Source organism: Oryzias melastigma, linkage group LG4 (assembly GCF_002922805.2).
Source record: "Oryzias melastigma strain HK-1 linkage group LG4, ASM292280v2, whole genome shotgun sequence".
NCBI classification, from domain to species: Eukaryota; Metazoa; Chordata; class Actinopteri; order Beloniformes; family Adrianichthyidae; genus Oryzias; species Oryzias melastigma.
The window spans coordinates 12,233,484-12,249,730 of NC_050515.1; the positions used below are offsets into that span (position 1 = coordinate 12,233,484).

At 40.0% G+C, this 16,247-nt stretch overlaps 1 protein-coding gene across 3 annotated transcripts in view; it reads right to left on the reverse strand.

Annotated features, from left to right (window-relative positions):
• The window catches only part of her6 (hairy-related 6), a 95,190-nt gene that overhangs the window by 60,310 nt on the left and 18,633 nt on the right, over window positions 1–16,247 (reverse strand). For 2 of the 3 annotated variants that reach the window (XM_024279400.1, XM_036211521.1), the window contains exon 1: window positions 2,779–2,909. The exons of the other annotated variant lie outside the window; for it this stretch is intronic. The gene's annotated coding sequence lies outside the window, so the exon portion shown is untranslated. Of the gene's footprint in view, window positions 1–2,778; window positions 2,910–16,247 lie in introns of those variants that run through there. 3 annotated transcript variants of the gene reach the window in all.

The following is a 16,247-nucleotide window of genomic DNA, read 5'->3' on the forward strand; positions in this document are numbered from 1 at the left end:
AAAAAAAAAATCACCCAATAAAAATGAAAGAAAAACATTTCTGCATATTGTCATTAAAAAAATTACCTACACATGATTGTGATTAACCAAAACCAAGAAATGTGATTTTCTGATTATTTTTTATATGATTGACAGCATTATTTTAAACCCAAAATCTGTTCAGAGTTATCTAAAAACTAAAAAGAGAAAGAAGACCATCTAGGTTCAAATGTGTGATCCCTTTTCCACTCAGACCGCACTTCTGTGGACCACTCCATTAGACGAGCCGCACTGTGATCATCTCAACACAAACTGCTTCCACATAAGGATGAAAGGAGCTCTCATCACCCTCCTACCTCTCACTGCCACACTTGCGGGCGTTTTCACACACACACACACACCCACACACACACAGTCACTACACTTTTACTTGTTTGTGTTGTATGACGCAAAGAGGGATGTTGTCAATTAGCTGTAGTCTGCTAAGAAACAAGATTAATCTAAATATCGTCTGTTGGCATGATTGCATAGAAGAGCCAACATGTATACAAGTTAGGACTAATAAAAACCGTTGCTTTTATAATGAAATATGACGATCCAAATATGAGAGCTGAAATGGGATGAAAACTGATAGTGGCTTGGATGAACAACTGTGTGTAGCTGCAACACAACAGGAACGCAACTGATTAAACTAAATTATTGGTGGGAACGGCTGAAATTTAGCACAGTTGAGACAGACATGGACATGTGTGCAGAACACAGAGTCCCAAAGCTTTTGCTCTCTGAAAATAAAAGGCCATTTTAGCCTTTGAAAATGTTTAGCAGCTTTATTAGGTGTTGATGGAAGTCTTAAGACTCATTTGACAATGCTTTTTAGAAGACAGTTGTAATGAAGTTCCCATAAGTTATTTCTTCAAACAAGTCAACAACTGTTGGCTCTTTTGGTTGTAAACAGACCAAAAGTCTGACATCTGGAGCGGATACAGAAAAACAAAATACAAACAGCAGATAGGAAGAACTGTGAAAGACAGGATGAGATCTGATGGGGAAATTGCACATTTGTGGACAAAGTAAGACCTCTCAACATTAAGGGAGCTGCAGAACAGTTGCTGTCTACTACCACAGATAAATCTGTCATTTAAATCCAAATTTACCAATTTTATTTATTAATTTTTAATGTATATTGTATTTTTTAAAAGTTCATGTTCATGTGGGACTCTCCTGGCTAAATTCCCAGCATCCCATTGTTAACACTCTCTCCTGCTAGCTTGTAGCACCTCATAAGCCACAATAACAGTAGTATAGTAAAAAAAAAATGGCAAGCAATCTTAAAGCTATCTTACCGTACAGCTCCGACGAGGAAAATTAAGAAGTTAATGGAACTATTTGTCCGCTAGAGGATGTGTCAAACCTGAATAAAGACAAAACCTACTCAGAATCTCAGCTTTAGCCTTAAATAATTTTATACATGTCCTCCACCCTTATAAAAATGCAACAAGAACGCATTAAAATACCAAAAACATAATTTTTATTGCAGTGCACCTTTTTTTGAAGATGCAGTCAACTGGAGCAACAATCAGGCGATTTCAAATCTAAAGAAAAACGATTTCTAGAGCTGGAATGCAGCCGCAATGGATGAACCTCACAAAGCTATTGTGGTCCTGAACTCTGCACAGTCACATCTGCAGACACTGGAAGGTAGGAAATGCCATCTGGTAAGTGTAGCAGCTTTATGTGTGTGAAAAAATAGTCAATTTAATTTAAGAGTAGATAATACTCTTCTGTTAGTCAGAATCACTAATATTTTAAAAGTGCCAGATCATTTCTTAGATGAGGTTCCAGCTCAACAGGTTAACTGCTGATACTGATGAAGATCACGTAAAATATCCCATATAAGCTCACAGAACTGATTGTATGAGAATTTAATGGCATTACTGAACAGATACGTCGCTGACATCTTTAAAATAAAACAGCTGAAGACAAAAATATCACCATATCCAGAGTTTGTCAAACAACACAATTTGGCGTTGTCCTGCTGTAGTTGTTAAGCTACAGTTTAAAAGCTAGAAGATGTCATGAAGAAGACTTGCAGTTGTCCTGCAGATGACAGTTTTCTTCGGAAATGGTTCCTATTCAAACATGTTGAAGGTGTTTTTCTCATACATCTCCAAATTATAGTAGCTGGTAAACATTTATTCCACTAAGAAAAAAAATATTGCAATAATCTTATTGCAATAAAATAACACAAAGCCAATATTTGCCTCAATGCTGTCAAAGTATGGTCATTTCATTAAAAAAATGACAAAAATAACAACATTTCCTTTAAGGGTTCTTTTTGAGTCAGCTAAAACAACAATGAATGACACTGCCTTGTAATTTTTGGTCCCGCAACATTAAGTCAAAGAAACAATCTCAGTGTTTGCATGTAAACTTATACTTAAAAAGGCATTTTCTTGCGGTTAAGAACAATAAAATAATAATATATTTCGAACAATGGCAAAAATGTCTTCTCCAGACGTGGAAATGACCTGATACGCTGACCACACGCTCGTAAAGTTTCCGTTTCATTCTGGTTGCTCATATGCTCCATGTGTTTAATCAATCCAACTGCTGGATTACGTTGAAAACTATATCAAATATGGAAAATATACTTTACCACATGACAATTATTTGAGTTTTAAAATAAAAAAAATATGCTTTTAACAGTTTATTAAAAATTCAGATATTTATTTATAAAATTAATCAAAGAAAAACTTTTTTTAAATTCTCATTGGAATACACAAAGTTGGGAGATCTTACCAGTGGTGTCTTAAGATGCCACTATTGACTGAAATGCTCATCTTTGTTTGCTACAGTTTAACAAACAGATGCACAGGTGTGTGCAGTTCTCATTGAAGTGAGTGTCTCCACAGAGGAGCGCTTCTTTCACTTACTGGCATAATTTACAGGGGTGGTGACACTTGCAATTTCTAATCTAAACGAAATATTGGCCAAATATCATCCAAAGTGGAATTTTTAATTCCCTTTAAATCTAAAGCAAGTATTGCATTTAGGATATTGAGACAGACTTTCATTTTTTTGCATTTTTTCTTGAAAATGACTCCAAAGAATATTCCATTTAATGTTTACGTAACAACAGATGCTTTTCATGTGACGTTACAATGACAACAAACACTTTATCTTATATCATCTTATTTTATCTTAAGAGATTCAAGTTTAGGAGGAATATTTTATTCTGAAACACATTTTTTTCAAATATAAAAAGGATAACTCAAAGCCTTTTTTTGTGGTAAAAATTTTTTTTTATATATATATATATATCCTCTGCCATCATTGTTTTGACATTTTTAACAAAGTTATTTCTGCATGTTCAAAATATTAGTCTTTATTCATGTTAACCCTTTTGGACTTTTTCCTGCTTTTATTCCTCAAATGAATGTCTTTTCTTCATTTCCGTTTGTTCAATAGAGAGACGGTGTGCTTGCTAGTTTCAGCACATTTTAGTCATAATTGATCAATACGTCACACGTTAGAAGGATTACTTGTCATTGTGAAAATCACAGCAGAATAAATCATTTAGAAGACACAAACAGTCTGGCACTGAATGTCATGGATGACTTTGTCACCCTTCATCCTGCAGGAATGAGTGGATATTTCTGCAAGAACTTAACAGACGTCAACACTGATGAGTGGATTTGACCCGTTTAGCCTGCTGTCATGAGCAGAAACTTCATGTCAAAACTGAGAGGCAGTCAGCAGCAAGATGATGCCTCTGGAATCACAGAGATCACAAGGATGCATACCTGGAGTAAATCCGCATTGGTCTTCTTAATAAAGTCATTTTGTATGAACTACATTTAAATACCGGTATTAAGAATAGTAATTATTACAAAAAGAGAGAAAGAATATGGTTATATGAACAAAAATTTGAAGTGTATATTCTTCACAACATAATAAAAACTAGTAATATTAAGAAATAAAGTTCAGTTAACATTAAGTAACCATTGATTAAATAACTTCTAAAATTTCAACTTCTGACAAAACAGAGCTTAGGCCCAATCTGAATTCTTCCTCCACCTGTTGCAATTGTAGGGGCATTTGAAGGACTAGTGGTGTCCTAAATTGCTTTTTTTAAAGCCCCCCTCCGATGAAAATCATGTTTTTTTGTAGTTTATAACATGTATGTGTGGCATTTTTCTTATAAAAGAGAACAAATGTAATAAGAAATAATTTCCTTTTTGCATTTCTGAGTATCTCTCCTTTTAAATCCCTGTTTAACGGCTGATTGATACGGTTGGACATTTTCATGTAGCAGCGGTGAAGATTTACGCTAGCGAGACACAAGCTATCACAATCAGACAGAGGGATGATCAGGGGCGGAGTTGCTCAGCTCAGCTCCAAAAGCCACGCCCCCTCAGAGGAGATTTTGCAAACAAGGGCTTCAGATCAACATGAAAAATGGCTTTTTAAGACATTTAGGTTTTGGGACTTTGGTTAAAAACTTCATAATTAGAATTAAAACACTACTGAGTACGTTTCTTTTAAATAAAAAAAATGGTCATGGGGGACTTTAAGGGGGTAGGGACTTAAGGCTTACCATCCCTCCAACTGTAGGGTGAGAGAAGCACTTTTCTTCATGTGGGTTCTCTCTGAAGCACAGAAGTTTACATTTAAATGTAAGTAATAACTTTTTCTTTTAGAAATTCATTTTTTTTAATCTCATAAAACTGATGTTATGGGTTTTCCAAGCGTTGGCAGCTACACACTAACGTAGATATCTATTGATGATGTCATCAAGGGTTAGTAACATCTGAATTTGAATACATTATTTGTTCATGATTCTCTGTTTGGGGGGACTATATGTAGGGGTAGGGGAAGAAGAATTCTGATCTGTTCAACCCCCACCTCTTTATTAGATTCTGTAAATGGCCTGAAGTAAATTGGGAACATTGTCAATTATTGTGTGGAAATCCAATTCACTTTAATTTGTTGTTAATTTATATTTAACATAAGTTTCTAAATAAACATCCTTGTCCTATGACAACCTTATACATTAAAAATAAAAACTTGTTTGCATGCGTTTTTAAATGATTATACGAACAGAGCTTCAATGCACCTAATTTGTTCCATAATTCAGCCTTTCTTACTGACATACACATACTTTTTTGTTGTTTTTATGATAATTGTTTAAGTGACTTCCTAAATTAGTAACTTTTCAGCATATACCCACAGCAAATCAGCTTTCACTCATCCACACATTTGGTTTGGCAGAGTTTCATGCCGGATCCCCTTCCTACTGACACAACCCTGTATTTTCATCCAGACTGGGGACCACCACAAAGAGATCCGGACCTTAAATGATTTGTCATTTTATTCATTCATTTTTTATGAATTATCAAAGTTTTCTTCATCTGAACACAGCAGGTTTATGAGTTGTTTTTGTAAAATGTTCATAATTATTGGATTTTTTCATTGGCAATTTTCACTGCTGGCAAAAAAGTTAGTGAGCATGTGCTTGAATTGCAATTAAATCCAGGGAACTAGATATTCCTGCATTATATATTCTTTTAGGGGTTAGGGCATAACTTGAGTCATCTTTCTACCCAACCTTAGTTCTGTCTTTTGAGATTAGAATGAGTTTTTTTTCCATTTTAACAATTCGTATCATCTATCAAAGCCATTTGAGAGGTTGGCTGGCTTCTATTTAGTGTTCACATTGCAGACTGAAATAAAACAGAGCTAAATAATCACAAACAGACAATAACACATTTCTCTCCAAAAAAGCTCCAGAAAGTAACCAGTGAAGAGAATCCATCAAGTGCAAAGAGCACATCAGTGCAGACCCTTGAATCCAACACAAATGTTTCTGTTTACTATGTGGACAACATCAAATTCACGTCTTCTTCTCATTTAAACAAGTCAGACCAGGAAAACCCACCAGAGGCCTCCATGCTGCCTTGGCAGATAAAATGTTCTCTTTATGGATGTGGGGGCTTTTCTGCCAGCGCATCCCAAATGAGGGGGTCAGACAAGTTAAGGCTTGTCCCAAAGCAGACACATGTTCCCCATTGTCAGCCCAATCTCTTTCCCAGCCAGGAGATCAATGCGGCCTGTCAGATGTCACCCACTTGCTGTCAAAGCTCAGAGTGATGTTTTAGGGGTTTTTTGGGGGGGACTTGGGGTGAGTGGGTGGGGAAGCAAATTATGTAGAGGAATGTCATGGGGCTGTCTGCATTTTTGCATGTTAATTTGAGGTGGGGGGTAATGGAGCATCCCTGAAGGACGGATCCTGCAGGTAGGTTGTTTGGGGCATCTGTTACCGCAAACATTTCATTTATTTTTGTTTTGTTCATCTTACAGAAAAGGAAATTTTACAGTCTTACTTAATGTTTTCATTTACATGAAGACTTATATTCAGGATTGTGCAGCTTTCTTTTAAATAATACCGCCACTGTCAGCTGGTTTGGATATCAATAAATCACGGCGGATCTGGTGGCCACGTGTGAAGAGGACTTTTGTTTGGGTACTCCAAGCCTGACGGACAGCTGCTCCACCTCAAACCCTGGTCGCCACACCTGCTTGGCCTGTCGGCCGTGCTGACGTGTTTCTCTTTGCGGCCCCATGCGGTTTGTAACTGTCAGAGCCGAGTGGGAGGCAGAGGACAAACACATTCAGGACTCGGGTGCTGACTAACCGGGTACAAGGATGAGGCTAGAAAAGGAGTTTCTCTGAAGGACTATAGGGGAGATGGAAGTCGGGATAATCAGAACAACCCTGTCATTTTAACATCCCCTAACAGATGAGCCGACCGGTGTCAAGGGGAAGTCGGGGAGGGCTGATTGGTGACCTCAAGGAGCAATGGGTGGGCAGCTGTTCGTCTTCCAGCCATGCAAAACCAGAGGCACACCTGTGCTCGCCTGCATGGGGTTGACTGACTCTTTTAATAAGGGGTCATTACACAATAATGTGGTGAGTAAAGCAGAGATAGGGTGTTGTTTTTCCGCATATGAAAGGGCAGCAGACTCTCAGAGGAGATCAGAGTGATAGCAGACCAGGTCAGCAAGCGGCCACCGTCCTCGTGCATTTAATAATTCTGTGAGCGTGCCGACACTTTAATACTAGCACAGATTGCATCCACAATTTGAACTTTTAAAGTCCCTCTTTGATCATCTATTGATCTATTCTAAAAGTGTTCCCATTGATTATGTCTTTTTTTTTTTTTTTGGTAATTTAAGAAACATTTAAGTGGAAAGCAAAAGTTAAACCGAACTACACGTTTGCTTTTTATTAAATATCACCTTGGCAGTATTTTAAATCAATACAAGTATCGCCAAATAAAGTATATTGATATTTTACTGAATTGATACTGTCACACACCCCTGCTTTACAGTCACAATCCCATTCACCCATTCACACACTGATGGCATCTCCACTGCAGAACTCGTGGCGCTAACCTCCACCAAAGGCAAGGCGGAGTTCAGTGTCTTGCCCAAGGACACTATGACACCTGGGCAAGCAAAGCAGGAATCGAACCTGCAATCTTCTGATCAGAGGTCGACCGCACTACTGCTGCCCCACAGCCGCCCCAACAAAGAAAACAAAGATGCTCATGGGTTCTAGTCATCTACAAGTGGATCATAATCTGAGCAGAAAGGGGGAGCTTGTGGCCCTCCAATAGTAGCATGTACGCCCCACCTAAATTCGTTTTCTAAAATAATTTTTAATATTCTCCTGATTCACACAGATTTGGATAAAAAAAATACTTAGAAACACAATTTTAAGCAACAGTTTTTTTCATTTTCCTCCATCATGACAAAAAAGCCACAAGAACATATTAAAAACACAATTTTTAGCATCCTGTTTTTCAAAAATATTTCTAATAACATTTTCCTGGATTTTAGCCCTGTGCTGTCAGCAGCTACAGTGAATTAAAGAACTCATTCAATGAGAGCAGAGGTGAACAACTGTCAGACAAGAGTAGGTACGGCAGCATGAAGCATCCGTCCTGTCCACATCTGCAGTGCCCCCCACCATCACCACAGAGGCAGCTGTTATACGATAAACTTTGCTGCGCTGCTCCCTGTTCGGTCAGAGCACTTTCCCATTGTTAGGATGAAAAGCGCCGCGGCGGCGGTGGCCTCAGTCCTCAGGAGCAATGCCTGGCTGGAGCTTATTATGGTTTTCCTTGCCCAAATAAACACACAGGGACCTCGCAGCCACAGCTGTGGGCCTCTCCCTGGTTGACCTTCTCTCCTGTGAGTCCTCCACTCGCGCACAGAAACAGAGAGAAAACAAGTGAGGAGGAAAGAGATGACTATCCCAGGCCAAAGCTTGCAGGGGTTAGAGGGGCCAAAACCTACTTATTTTCAGATTCAGGTCTTTCCCACGCCTGCAGGCCTGCAGCCGGCTGTGTGCCTACATGCCAGAAAAGTGTTTAGCTAACTCATCCTCCCACCAATAAGGGGGATGAGGTCTGGTTTCTTGCTGTTAAGCAGAGATGAAGTTTATTTAGGTTTTTTTGTGTGTATGGGCTGAGGTTTGGAAGCGGATGGTCCAAAGGAATGCTCACTCCTGTTCTTGTAACCTCCTGCGCTCAGAAAGGATGAGAGTGTGAATCTGGAGTTTGACAGCTGAGTAAATTGGACTAATGGGCTAAGCAGACCAAGACAGGAATGAGGGTCACACTGAGACCATTCTTACAGCCACACCAAGAGAAAAACACAATGCCAAAACTGCTGGGTATTTGCAGAAAAGTGGAAATATGAGAAACTCACCTGCGTGTCCACATTTTATAAAAAGTTTATATTGGGCAGAAATGTGCCGAATATTCCAGAGAGCAATTTCAGGCATTTTTAAGAAGCAAAAAAAAAATTACTTTAAGTTTTAGCAAACTTACAAATAGCATGCAAACAAATGAAAACCCTTTTTACTTGATTTAGAACACTTACATTCAATTTAAAGCCTGTATTTAAAATTTTAAGAACTTGGATGTACAACCTTTGTCAGAGGGCGGAGTCAAAGGCCAGATGTAACCTTCATCACAAAGGAAGAGCCGACGTGTGGTATTTTCAGTGAAGATGAGGAAGGTGCAACACTGCCCCAAATTAGCATTTTTTTCATTTTTTATTTTATTTTAATAGAAAAGTAGTACATCAGTGAGGTTGGAAATGAAAGAGTCTTTTAAATAACATAATTTTAAAGACAAACAAAAAATTAAAGGTTACCTACAAGGTGCAAGACCGGAAAGACCTGGAAAAATTGTTTTTACTTTACCCCCTTAAAACTCAGATCATCAGGTTTTAAAACATCAAATAAAAATTCAGCAAAATTATAGCAACTATAAAATATTTAAATGATAATATTTTTGTCAATTCAGAGCCTCACGAGTAAATGTATATTAAAAACACATTAAACGACAGATAACACTGATAGAAATCTTTAGAAATGTTATTTTGTGGTTCCACCTGTTGTAAACTTAAGTAAAGTTTCTTTTATGAAAATATAACACAAACTAGGAAATAGCTGCAGAAAATATTAGTTATTTTTCCATTGTATTTCAGTGCATGAGTTTTTTTTTTGACATTATAAAAACACTGAATTATTCAGCTTGGAAGAAGAAGTGAACTGTAACTTGACTAAGCATTTGCTTGTTGCTAAAACAACAACTGAATCAGGACACAGACATTTTTCGGTCCAACTACCTGCTCGTTTTTGCACCACCTTGCACACCACGGCCACCCACTGAATTCAACCCGCCCGCCCACGCAACCTCTCCCTCCTACGCACTCACACCCACACACATCCATCAACACTAATGAAAGCTCAATCACCCACTGAGTAACTCCCACACGCAGAGGGACGGACGCACGCGCGCTCTTCACCCCTTCGTTTGCACCGTCAGCCTGATGCAGAGCTGAGTCGGCATTCACCCACTTGTTTGAGTGAGTAAGGTGGCCTGCTGTCTCTCCACGCCGAAGGAGGCACGAGGAGGGACTCCCCTGCAGCTTCTGGAGGGGACAGATGGGCAGAGAGAGCTCCTGGGCAGGGAGTCATCCCCGGAATGTGGGGGCGTCTTGAGGGCGGGGGCTGTTTTCCCTTTAAATCGCCCCTACCTACACCCACAAAGAGCAACAAGAGGGTGGGGGGCTTCTATCACCAAAGATTTCGCCTTCCTACCACCCACTTCAATTCTTTTATGCAGAGTGCGCATTTCAGAGAGAAACACACCTGCGCTGGAATGAATATGCAGCATAACAGCAAATGGACCAGCATCTGTTATGTGAAGACGCGCGGGTTTCCTCAGTGAATATCAATGACATCTCTACAGATTTCCCACTGCATTAATGCAACCTTGGTAGAGCCTTTTGGAGCAAAAATTACAGTATGTGCCTTAAATACCTGCCAGGCCCCGATCCAGATTCCCACCTCACACTCAAACTGATTTGAATTTTCCAGAGCTGCTTGCAGCTCCACACTGCAAGACACCAGCACTTAATTAAAGACTCACCTTAAGTTAAATTGTATTTTTGGTGTTTTCAACATGTTCTTTTGGCATTTTTCTGATGATGGAGGACATGCATAAAGACAGTTAAGCTTAAAATTGTGTTTCTTAGTATTTATTTATCCAAATTGTGGTGAATCAGGAGAAAAAAAGCCATTGTAGCAGTGGTGTAGGCGCTACAGTTGGAGGGCCTGGATAGCTCCGATGCTGATAGCCATTTTTGTTGCATCGCTAATTTTTAATGAATGAATGAATGAAATGGTTTATTTCAAGCAAATAGGTAATAATACATAAAATAACATCTTGCATAATCAATCGAAAGTAGATCGCTTGAAAGGGAGTGGGAGGAAGCGAACTTATATAATCCCACCCCGGCTCGATCATACCATTTTCTTTACCTGAATTATCAACATCCAGGTCAGGACTTAATATCAAATGTTTACACTCTACAATCATGGATTCAGGTTATTAAGGATCCTTAAGATTAGAGATATAATTACATTTTAAACAACCACAGATAAGTCATTTAAATTAATCCGCACCATGAATATACTGAGATGTTTAGAAAAAATCATCCACTTTAATCAAAACCAAAAATCCAAGCATATTCAGACCATCATCACCAAAAAAAAATTAAAAAAAATCACACAATCTAAGCGAATGTTAGCTTGGGGTTTTGAGGGGCTGTAAGCTAGCAGGAGAGTATGTAAATAGATGAATGATGGGAAATGAGGCCAGGCCAACAATCCTCCCTTAATTTCTAATGAACTTCTGCCACTCTTCAGAAACTATGTCCTAAAAAGCAACACAGGTTGTTTTTGGCTAAAAACGGCATAATTATAATTAAAGACCACTGGGAATGCTTTTAGAATAGATTGAAAGATGATTGGAGAGAAACTTTGAAGGGAAACCAAACACTAAATCAACTTATTTTGGCTGTTGATCTCTAAATAGGGCTTTAAAAGTGCTGTCTGTTGGTCAACCACACATAAAATAAACTTGGTAAATTCCTGAAATTATAGTCTAAAACCATCTGTGTGCTTCCTTTACAGGTTAAAACGTGGTTTACTGTTGAATTGTTGGTCAACTGGTGTAAGTCCCACATCATTTGAGAAATTTCACGTCATCATTCTCTGCAGCTCCAGTATAAAAGCCCCGCCCATCTTTGATTCTGTAACGATCGGCCGTTATTGTGTTGGCATTAGGTGTTTAGCCTTCGATTGTCAAAAATCTACTTGCTTTCGTGACTTCCCAGTGGACTTGGAAGTTAGGCAACAGTGGTTTAGTGTAATTAGCACTGAATTCCAAGAACTCCATTCTGGTGATGGGATTTCCAATGAACGTTTAACTCGGGATTGTTTCCATAATACATTAGCATCTATTAGCTCATGATGCTAGCAACATTTTACCCCATCGGTCTGGAGCATGATCGCCTGCCTCGGGAAAAGGTGGAGGAAAATTTGCTCACTTTGCTCACTGGCATCACTTTGCTCGGTACCAATCTCCATATTGAAGACGCAAAGTGACTACGTTACCTCGAGCTAACCTCACGGTCAATCACAGATCTAAACCACACCCCTCCCGCTCAGCCCGCCCCTGTTTTTGCATTTTTTGGAGTCAGCCTCCAACTGTCCTATTGCGTTATCCTTTAAAGATCCAAGAAATAGAACATTTACCAATACAGCGGAAAATGAGGCTCAGACAACTGAGAAAAATTCAGACCCAACTATTAAACCTCCAGTCATGTTAAAAAATTACACAGCAGCTCCAGCAAGGAAGCAATTACAGAGTGGGGGCTCTGACCGACGCCAGTGCAGCCCAGCCTGGCACTTTCCTCATTGACGTTGAGTCAATTCTTTAAATTTACAGCTCTGGGTCTCTTCGCAAATGAGCCTGGTCCGGGAGCTGGGCCGGCTTCCCAAGGTCCCGCTTTGCAACCCGCGGTAAAAGATTAAATCATATGCAATCATTGAGGCCTAAATTGCAACTTAATGGCTGCGGTGGAATTCAGTGAGTGATGGAGAAGAGTAGCAAACAACAGGAAGGGTGAGAGGTTGGAGAAATGAGAGAGGAGACATAACTTGCCAGAGACTCCGTCTGGGCTCGGTGGCAGGCCTGATGGCACAGTGTCAGTGTCATTACATGGGTGTGTGTTCGGGAGAGGTTTCACCCCAGACGGACACGACATGCACATCCAAACGCGTGTCAGGCGGCCACCCACGCTTGACACAGGGACGACGCCAGGCCCTGACACATGGAGCGTGGTGAGGCGACAAGTTCGTCAAGAGACGGATTGGTGCCTCCTTGCCACATGTCAGTCACGTCTCACTCTCACCCTTTTCTCCCAGCTGTCTCCTTATCCTGTGGAAAAGCACAAATCACTTGTAGTGTTTCAGATGAACTCAAATCTTGTGGGATCTGTGTTTGTGGCAACAATCTCCAGAGTTCAATGACAAATATCTGGAGAATCACTCTATGTTCCTGACAGAGATGATAAAGAGCTCTTGTAGCACAAACTATCCTGCATCATTTACCGTAGCGTCATGCCCAGAACTCATTTTTTAGATTAAATAGCATGAGACAAAACACAGATGTGAATTCTGGGCCAGTGGATGATAGTGCCAAGTGTTGGTAATTTATTCTCCCCATACCCTCAACTGACAAGCCCCCCCCCCAAAAATGTTCCCTGCGGTTTCTTTTGGGGTTTGAGGGAACCTCGTGCAAATGCTTAATCACCTCATTTTACTGTTTGTCCAAAGTGGCAAAACAAACAAAAGGCCCACTTGAGCCGGCATCTTAAGAAAATGAGGAGGTTTCCAGAAATAAACCAGAGCAGGCTGTAAAATCCAGGCGTGGGGAGGGTCAAGAGTGGCGGATTTCAAAGGGAACCCATAAAAAAGAAACAATCTGCTTTTTGCATTTCAACAAAAAGAAGGAAATGTGACTGAGATATCGTGCCGCTGACGCGTCCAGGGAGGAGTGCTATCGCCAGCTCTCACTGAAGCTCGACTCATGCACAAGATTTATGCATGCTGTAAAATCAGCAATTCTCAGTCTGGGGCAGCTAAAGTTACAGTGATGACGGTTTTCATTTCTTAGAGCACCTCGGTGCACGTGTTGCTGATTCTTCTGCCTGAAAAAGTCCATAACCAGTAGGTATCTTTGCAGACCTGTTGCTTTCTAACCCACAAAAAGGTGAGTGAGCACTGTTCTCACAGGGCTCTCGCACATCATCAGTTCAAGGTCTCTCTCATCACTACTCAGTACCTGCACACTCGCCCCCTGGAAGCCGGTAAAACCTTAGCTCCTGTAGCTACACACCGATTGGGATAATCCCTTGTCAACATGTTGCTGATCCTGGGATTGGGCTGCCCTGATCTCCCCCCTCGCCTCCCTCATCACTGGGTCTCTTGGGCTGACATGGGCCCTGACAAAGGCCTAATCCATCACCTCCTGTCAGGGAAGGCCGTGCTGCAACACCCCTCGTGGGCCGGTATTAGCCTAATCCACTGGTCCTGGCTTCCATGAGAATGAAGCGCCCACATGGCTTCACCCCGGTTCTGTTTACACGTCCCATCTGAGTCAACACTCTCCTCACAAGGACAGACGCCACGGAAAGAAGAGCACACCATGGAGTCACCAAGCCTTCGGAGAATCGCCCAGTGCAGCCGGCAGCAGGAGCTTTTCTGCGGTGGATGATTGATAGTCTTTGTGACAGACCTCTGTAGTGGTAATGTAATCCCTGGAGTAAACACAGGCTCCTGGTCTCTGAATGGTCCGGTATGCTGAATGTAGAAGCACACGTCGAAGGCTCACCTCTGGGAGGAAAAGGTGAACTGTTTTCAAAGTGTACACTGACAATGCATACTTGTAGTTAAACAGCACACAAATCCAGCTTTATGGGACGTAACAAAAGCACGAGTTAACACATTCTAGTACGGTGTGGAAGAGTGGTTGCTAAAAAGATCCTCTGATAGATGTTTCCTCAAACCAAATGAGTCCCAAACACAAGTAAACATCGAAAAATAATGATTAAAAACTTAATTATTGCTGTCAAGTGCATGAATGCATCTACACAGAAGAGCCTGCTCACAAGAAGTCCATCACTGTTCTGATTCCTCTAACAGGTCATTCAGAGCTTACACTTCCCTCTAGTGGTGGAGGCCTGATCACCACCCACATCCAAACAGCGTGGTGCTCAAAAGTAAACAGAAAATTAACAGTTTTTAACAATTTAGTTGGTTTAAAATAAGCAGGTTTGTTCTGAAATGACAGAGTTAAAGTTGTGACAAAATTTTAAAAAATACACACTACATCATCATGAATATAAATCCAACATGACTCTAATGATCAATAAAAAAATAGAATCTTAAAAAAATCGATTCAAAATATGTGGAAAATGATCAAATTTAAAAGGTTTTCATTGTGGTGTAAATTTTCTTTCATTTCGGTAAAACGGCTGTAATCTGACCCCAGAGGCTGTAAATATTACAACAGTGGGGAAAAAGAGACCCGAGCCAGGAGGTGTGGGAGCCACGCGCAGAGGGATCTGGGTCCAGAGCCACTGGGTGCCTCTCTCCATGCTTAAATTACCTTCCTTCTGACAATCGATCGCTCTTCATCCCAAAGCTCTGTGATGAGCACACGCCCCCCGAAGGCACATCTGCATGGAGTTTCCCGCTCCCTCAGAAACAGGCATTGTCTGCTCTGGAATGAACAGATGAGAAAATCTGGAAGGAAAAAGGTTACGCTGTCTGTGAAGAGAAAAGGGCTGGGAGTGGGAGATTCTCCTGGGGCTTTGTTGGCATCTCACTAGCTTTGATATCACCTCCAGGTTGGAGTTTGCAGATGTTTGATGGGAATCTTGACTTGTGGGACAGAAAAATAATGATTTGTGTTCAGTTGAAACTTGAAGTCAAAGTCTTTTAATTATGAATATGCTGTTTTTAGCTAAATTTAAAAATAAATAAATAAAATAAATAAATAAATAAATAAAATAAAACTGTTGTTTATTGTGTCATAGTTATATAGTTTCTCCAAAGCAGCAGAAGTACATTTAAAATGTGCCTCCGAGTTGTGGGCGGGAGAGTAAACCTGCTCTTGCTTCCCAACGTCCTTCTGTTTACCCTCTCCCGCTAGCTTACAGCCCCTCACACCCTCAACCTATCATTACCGGTGCAACAAAAATGGCGAGCAATATTAGTGTTATCCAGCCGTACGGTTTTGAGTCAGATGCTACCTCGGATGAGGAAAACAAAGAGGTACAGTCAAATTTATTGTAAAAACTATTTCCTAAAAAAAGAGGTCATTTTCCAAAGCATTTTGCAAGCTTACTGTTATTGACTTATTTCCTTTTAAAATATTTCAAGTTGAGTCAACATAAAATAAATATTAATATATAAAAATGAAAAATAGAACTGGTTAATTTGAGTATTTTTAAATTGATTCATTTTAAATTTAAGTTTTGATGAAGTTTAGTTTCTTGCTGGAACTTACATGATCTTAAAAAAAAAAACTACGACTTCTTTCATTTTGAAAATATTTATTCAGTTTGCAAACTTACAATATTAGAAGTCCTCTCAAAAATATCCCAGTTTTAACTTAGCTATCAGCTTTGTATAGCCATAACATCATTCTGTTAAAATTGTCAACGTTTAAATCAATAACACAAAAAGCAATGAGAAAATTCAGACAAAAATACTGGTGGATGCATCAGAATGGAGCGGGGAGCTTGTGGCTTGCCGTAGTAACTTCATCACACTCACAA